General features: G+C 33.4%; 1 long non-coding RNA gene across 2 annotated transcripts; it reads left to right on the forward strand.

Annotated features, from left to right (window-relative positions):
* The first annotated feature begins 4,192 nt into the window (after positions 1-4,192).
* LOC137496718 (uncharacterized) lies at positions 4,193-7,027 on the forward strand. Of its 2 annotated transcripts, none has more exons than XR_011017271.2 (4): positions 4,193-4,399; positions 5,197-5,311; positions 5,576-5,687; positions 6,786-7,027. It is a non-coding gene; the product is annotated as an uncharacterized lncRNA (long non-coding RNA). The 2 variants fall into 2 exon arrangements; XR_011017270.2 differs by lacking the exon at positions 4,193-4,399 and adding an exon at positions 4,402-4,571 and having other exon boundaries at positions 6,786-7,022.
* The last annotated feature ends 998 nt before the right edge of the window (positions 7,028-8,025 follow it).

Here is an 8,025-nt window from a genome sequence, read left to right on the forward strand (position 1 = left end):
TTTGGGAAAAGAGTTTAATTAGATTGAACAGATTTGGTGTTTATGTGGGATTGTTCTTTGTTTCATTCATTCGCTCAAACATAAATGCTGAAGGTAACTGCAAGGGTCTCGTTAAGTTCAAAAGAACCTAACAAAGATGCAAGGGAGCTCAATGGAATTTACACATATTGTAAACAGCTTTTACGTGACTACAATAAAACTTAGCCTATATAATAAATCCAAAGGCTCAATTTGTGGCTTTTGTGGCAATGCATGTGGCTTTGAAATTCATTTTTTTCCATTAGCACAAAACATTTGATTTGTACCCTTGATTTGTAACAGCAGGACTCTTTATTATCGGCTACTCAACGTTAATCTCTGATGTTGAGGAAAGCAGAATAAGGCCATTGTCTTTATTTGTAAACATTTTTATTAACAAAGTTATAGAAACACACAGAAATTAAATGTGACTTAATGAATTTTTAATTTTGTCTTTGGGGATTTTTATGAGTACTGAGTGAACCCAGCGTCTGTTTTAAAGTAAACTGGGGAAGAAACAGACAGGATAAGTTGGCAAAGGGACAATATAATGGCACCATTAGGGAAATGGGTGTTAAAGAAAAGCTTTTTCTGCACAACAATACATGTAGATCTTTGTATTTGTTTGTTGTTTGTTTTCAAGGAAAGAAGGAAGGATGGATGGATGGATGGATGGATGGATGGATAGATGGATGGATGGATGGATGGATGGATAAATGGATGGAAGAAAGAAATGAAGGAAAGAAGGAACAAATGAAAGAACGAACAAAGGAAGGAACAAATGAAGGAAGGAAGGAAGGAAGGAAGGAAGAAAGGAAGGATGGAAGGAAGGAAGGAAGAAAGAATGGAAGGAAGGAAGGAAGGAAGGAAGGAAGGAAGGAAGAATGGAAGGAAGGAAGGAAGGAAGGATGGAAGGAAGGAAGAAACAAATTAATGAATGAAGGAAGGAAGGAAGGATGGAAGAAAGAAAGGTAGAAATGAAGGAACAAACAAAGGAAGGAAGAAACGCAGGAAGGAAGGAATGAAGGAACAAACGAAAGAACGAACAAAGGAAGTAACAAATTAATAAATTAAGGAAGGAGGGAAGGAAGTAAAGAAATATGGAAGGATGGAAGGAAGAAAGGAAGGAACAAATGAAGGAAGGAAGAAACTAAGGAAGAAACAACCTAAGGAAAAAAAGGAAAGAAAGAAGATAGGAAAGAAGGGAGGAATTATTTTTTAAATGAATGAATGAATGAACGAACGAACGAACAAACGAACGAACGAAGGAAGGAAGGAAGGAAGGAAGGAAGAAAGAAAGAAAGGAAGGTACAAACAAAGGAAAAAACAAAGGAATGAAAAAAAGAATGAAGGAAGAGAAAGAAATGAATGAAGAGCCAAACAAAGAAAGGAATGAAGGAACAAACGAAGGAATGAATGAACAAAGGAAAGAAGGAACAAAGGAAAGGAGGAAGGAAGGAAAAAAGCAAAGAAGGAATGAAGAATGGAGAGAACTAAGAAAGGAACGTCTGGAGAACCAAATTAAGAAAGGAAGGAACAAATGAACAAAGGAACAAATAAAGGAATGATAGAATGATAGAAAGGGGAAGGGAATGATGGAACAGGAAAGTAAGAAGAAAGAATGAGGGAATGAGAGCAGGAACAAATGAAGGAATAATATAAAGAAGAAATGAACGATGGAACAGAAAGGTAAGAAGGAAGAAATGAAGGATGGAAAGAAGGAAGGAAGGTAGAAAGGAGGCAAAGAAAAGAACAAATGAAGGAATGATGGAATATTGGAAAAAAAAAAGGAATGATGGAACAAAGATTGGAAGGAAAGAATGAAGTAAAGAATCAACGAAAGGGAGGGATAACAGAATGAACGAAGGAATGAAGAAAAGAAGGAAGGAACAAAGGAATGAGCGAAGGAAAGAACAAAGAAAGGAAGGAATGAACACTGTAAACGATTTCTGTTGTTTTCACGGTATTATACTGCATTTCTCAACAGTTGTTTACTGTATAAGCTGTGCACAGTGTGTTACTGTAAATATTGCTGTTTTCACAGCATGATAATGTATTCTCAACATTTCCATACTGTGAACATGATTAACAGTATGCTACTGCAGATTTTACAATGAATTTTGGGAAAAAATCAGTTACTGTGCATCTAAATACAGTACTGCAAATGACCATGAAAAACTCTACACACACTTTATATTATTATTATGTTTATTTTATTTTTTGACAAAGTATTTTGTGAAGAAAAATAAAATAACCAGTTTCTTCAGACTGTTCAGTGCATAAAACTGTCCCCTGGTTTTCCATATTTGGGTGTACTGCACCTTAATTTTATAAGGTTAACATGAAAATATTAAATCATTTTTAATCAACATAACTTTGTGCTTAACCAAAACGTAAACTGGAACAAAAGTAATTGATTCATCATGAAACCAAAGTCAGCTTAAATGTCATAATGACCAGCCTGCTTTAGACGGATTTATGAGGGCACCCGTCAACACCATGGAGGTCACATATCTCCGCATTTTCAAAACAATATTTTAAAATACCCACCATCTCTATAAATAAACCACAGACTTGAGTTTAAAACAACTACATTCCCGCATGAAAAACGGTTAAAACTAAATTTCATAACACATTCATTATAGAGCCATCTAAGACCGGGGCAAGTCTCACATGTCTAGCCGATTATAACCTCGTTTCGCCGGATACATGAGTGATGATGGACACCCTGGAGGTCAGAATCTCCGCTATCGGCAAAGCACGCTTAAAATTTACACATGATATCTATAAATAAACCGCAGGTTTGAGTTTGTAAGAACTACATTCTCGCATGAAACACTGTTAAAATTTCATTTCGTGACATATTAAACGCAATATTTATAATATTAGCTGGGCTTTCTCATCCGCCATTACCATTTGCTTGTTGATGTGAAATAAATTCTGGGAGAAAAAAAAAATATTTATATATAATTCTCAAAACACTTAAAACGAACTTTATTCTTATTGTCAAGGTCAGATATATGTAATAATTTCGCTGGTAAAGTGAATAAAAAACAATGTTACTATATAATCAATATCACGTTTGCACTGGTTCGGTTCAGCACTCGAGCAACTCTGAATCGTATTGAACCGAATTGAACCGTTTGCTCGGGAATTATTTGATTCAAGCACATGTTCACAAGCACATTCAGCAATATGCAATTAGTGTATAATTAGTGTATAAATGCGTGTGGCCAAGCAGTATAACGAAATAGTAATGAATCATATACAAAAACGAATCGGTTTTAGGCGGATTCGATTCTTTACTGTTCACTAAGGAGCCGATTCATAGAACCGAACGGACACGACTCGACATGCAGGCAACGGCTCTCCTAATTTGAAATTCACCTGTCGTCTTTCATCCAGCGAATTCATCCTCGGTAAGTGTTTAAAGTCAAATTCTGTCCGTTAAAGGATTGTTTTATAAGTATTTCTGTGTATTGTGTGCGTAATTTAAAAGAATTAACCAAGTGACATTAGTTGTAGGTTCTTATGTTATGTCACGCTATCCGTTAACAAACGGTATTTTAAACAAGAAATAACAGACGCCAGGCGGTCATTGTAGTGTTTGCGAGGTAATAGATACAGTGAGTTTATCTTGAGTGAGTTTTTGACCATACGTTAAGTTACCTTAAAAAACATAACTTTAACTTATTGTAACTGCATTAATGAATTCTCTATTTCAGCACAACACTGAGATGAAGGCGAAGTCACCATGAAAAGTTAAACGTTTACCATTAAGGTAAGCTCTGGTCTTCACATAGTCATTATGACTAAGCTATCATTATGGTAAAATTTTTCAACTGTAAGTTAGTTATTTAAACTAAACTCATAATGAAATGAGTCTTAACTGTTTTATTAAATGGAGCTGAAAATTAAATGCAGTTGAATTATTTTAAGCTAACGTTAATATTAACAAAATACATATTAATTGTCTATTTCTCAATAATGTCAATGAGCTTGATGTATAGTGTGTCATTAATTGTACATTTAATTTTTGGTGTTCAGGTGTACCTGAGGTGAGAATACGCTCTGAGTACACAGATATAAGCCAAAGTCATTATCACTATATATATATATATATATATATATATATATATATATATATATATATATATATATATATATATCCATCCTATTCTAAGAGAAATTGATAGGGTCAGGGAATGATTTTTGTACAAATGTATTTTAACCCCATACAGATTGGTATGGTTGTACCATAGATTTAGATTAATTAATGTTAAGTCTTATTTTACTCTTATTATATTTATCTGTTTTTCAGCTACAGTAATTGATGTTGAAAAACTGATGCAACCAATCACTCCTCACTTGATTATTCAAGGTAATGTTGATGTCTTCCTCATTTTGATTAGATTTTTAAATGTCAAGTTGTTCACAGATTTGTTGTGAGGAGTTTCATGTACAACCTCTTTTTCTTCTTCCAGCAGTTCCTAAGATAAAAAAATCTGGTGTTAAAACAGCCACGGCTAGGCTATTTGCCTACCAAGTGCTGAGTAAATATTAGACAAACATTTTTTTCTATAACTGTTGTCTTTGTGTTTATTAGCAATTTTACTGGGCGTATGTGTTTGTTTGTTTTCAAACAGCCTGGAAACTGTAAGTTTAGTTCAATATGTTATTTTATGCTATTCATTTTTGTGTTAACATGGATTGCATGTTGAAGCTATCGTTTTATAGTGGGAAAATGTAAAAGAGAATCACTGAATACAATGGCATAATGATTCTGCTTGTTCAAAGAAAGTACTTGATTTAGTTTTCCTCAAGCGACACATCAGTTTTTATGACTATTGCTTGACACTTGAATTGAAGGGACAGTTCACCCCAAAATGAAAATAATAGCATCTTTGGACTCCTCCACTTGTTTCAAAATAGTTATACATTTAATTTGTTCCGTTGAACACAAACTCGTATTTTTTAAAGAAATTTGGTTCAAATATGGATGTCAATAGTTACTGGTTACTAACATTCTTTAAAATATCTGCTTTAGTGTTTAACAGAAATTTAAACGGATTTAAAACACATGGAGTAATGGTGGCAAAAAAGTAAACTATCCTTTTAAATATTTTATTCGGAGACTTATTTATATATGTCTTGTCTTTTGCCATATTGTCTTTCTAGCTCAGATTGTGATGAACCTGGAATGTGACACCAGTTACTCTTAAGACAAGAACCGAATAAAGCACAGATGTGGAGGGATTTGCAGCCAAACTAACTGGAGGGAAGGAACCTTTAGGTAAAAGCACCTGCTTTATTTAGATCTGAAGTATTTTATTTGACATAGAGATTTATTGTTTTAATTCTAATTTAAAGCAAACAAGGTTGAGCACCCCTGGTCTAAAAGCTCATAAATGCTGTTTCCGTGATAAGGGTAAATGTAGTTGAGAAATAGATTCATTAGGATCAATGCTTAAAGTAAACATTTTCTTCTCTCTGTAGACCAAACATGTTTACTATCCCTCACATTTTAATAAATTGTTTCTGTTTTTGTTTCTTACAGTGTGGGTGAACATACTACCTGGATGTCCAACAAAGGCTGCACAAGAGCTCATTTGATAGCACATATTCTGTCCTGTCTACATCTCTGATGACCTGGAAGTGCTTCGACATCAGTGAGTAATACATCTTTATATTGTCATGCATACAGGATTTCTTTAAGCTTAGCTTTAATGTTAGTTTCTAATCAGCAGTGACTGTTTTAAAAAATTAAGTATTTAAATTATTCTCAACGTTTTACTGATGCTGTGCACAGTAACGTTATGATGATTTAGTTTGAGGAAATGTCACTAGAGGGTTTGTATAAAAAATAAATAAATAAATAAATTGTATGAAATGACTCGATAAAATGTTTATTTGTCTCGCTGACATGCCATCACTGCTGCATATTAAAATACAGTAATACGAATTGACAGCAGAATATTACCACAAACATTTCATGAAGTAGGCTAGACTGCTCTTTAGTTCTCTACTCAACTTTTCTCACATTTCCTCGTGTCGCTGAGCCTCTCTGCAGATTTTGCCAAAAACGAATGCTTAGTGATTACTTTGTTTTATGCAAACCAAAATATCAGTAACTCATCATTAGCATTATTTAAAAAAAAAATCACCCACAGCTTTTATGTTCTCTAACGCAATCATATCTGTAAGTTAGAAGTGGATTTATACGTGTTAAAAGCCTAAAAGTATTTAATTAACATTAGTCACGTTAAATTAGATTATTTTTATTTATTTAATTTTAAATATGTAGCCTCTTAAAGTGAGAATGAACTGTGTTTACCCCTCTTAAATCCGTGGAAGCACTAGTAGTGTGATCATGGAATCAGATATTCGAGCTATACAGAGTCGGACATTAAGTTAAGATGAGACTTTATTTTTTACACACCTGTGTGGACACCTGACTAGCGATCTTCAAGAACAATGCCCGCTGATCTTTTCCCCATTAACGTTAGTGTAATTGTGAATTGACAACAAACTGTATTTCACCAACAAAAACAATTAAAAAAACAGTTATATATATTATAACTGTTATATATATATATATATATATATATATATATATATATATATATATATATATATATATATATATATATATATATATATATATATATATAAACAACAGTGCAGTGTTTCGTTTCTGAATGAATTAAATGGTTTGAGGGATGATTAGTTTTTACTTCAGTGATTGATTTTGCTTGTCATTTTTGCAGGACCATCAGAAGTGCTGCTGCCCTTTTTCACTGTCCCTTTCCACATCATTTGGCCTTCATCATTTCCTGTCTTGTAGCAGTATTTTCACCTGTTTTTAAAATTGTAATAATTTTTGATGCATTTATTGTTGACTGGTTTTAATGATCAATTGTTTATTAGTGTTCTGTTGCTTTGTTATATTGAATAATTGCTACTGTTTTAGCATGGTTTACACAATAAACCTTTATTGTGAAGTTAAAGTTTCAGTTTCTTTATTTTTCTAGTATTTCTTGAACAGTTAAAATAACACTTGTGCAATTTTTGAACATTTTTACCCATTATAAAGTAGCACTATTAAATAAAATAAAATAACATTTAATAACTGTAAAATACTATACAGTAATAATGAAAGTAACGTTAAAATACCGTAGTTCTTCATGGTAAAAATGTACAATAAAATACTGTTTTCAGTTTTGCAGTATGTGTATCACTACTGTAATTGGTGTTACAGTAAAAATCAACAACAGTAAAATGATGTATTACATTTTACTGTAAATGTAATACTAATGTAATAAGTATTACAGTAATGTTACTGTTTTATGAAATACAGCAGCTACTGGATAATTGTTGCCAGTAACTTACTGTTAATTTAACAAGAAATCGTTTACAGTGAAGGATAGAAGGAACAAAGAAAGAAACAGATTGAGAACTGAATGAAGAAAGGAACGAAGGAACAAATGAAGGAATGAAGAAAGGAACGATGGAACAAGGGAAGGTGGGAAGGATAGAAGAAAGAAATGAAGGAGTAAAAGCAGAAACAAATGACGGAATGGTGGAAAGAAGAAAGGAATGATAGAACAAAGAAGGGAAGGAAAGAATAAAGGAAGGAACAAGAACAAACAAAAGAACGAAGAAAGAAAGGAAAGAATAAATGAAGGGAGGAATGAATGAACAAAGGAATGAAGGAACTAACGAACGAAAGAACAAGTGAAGGAACGATTAAATGAAATAACAAACAAACAAAGGAAGGAACAAAGGAAGATACTGGTGATTTTTATCCAGCAAGTTTTTACGCAGCGGATGCCCTTCCAGCCACAACCCATCTCTGGGAAACATACACTCATACACTACGGACAATTTAGCCTACCCAATTCAGCTGGGCCACACGTCTTTGGACTGTGGGGGAAACCGGAGCACCCGGAGGAGACCCACACGAACGCAGGGAGAACATGCAAACTCCACACATAAATGCCAACTGAG

Source organism: Danio rerio, chromosome 11 (assembly GCF_049306965.1).
Source record: "Danio rerio strain Tuebingen ecotype United States chromosome 11, GRCz12tu, whole genome shotgun sequence".
In the NCBI taxonomy this organism is placed as follows: domain Eukaryota; kingdom Metazoa; phylum Chordata; class Actinopteri; order Cypriniformes; family Danionidae; genus Danio; species Danio rerio.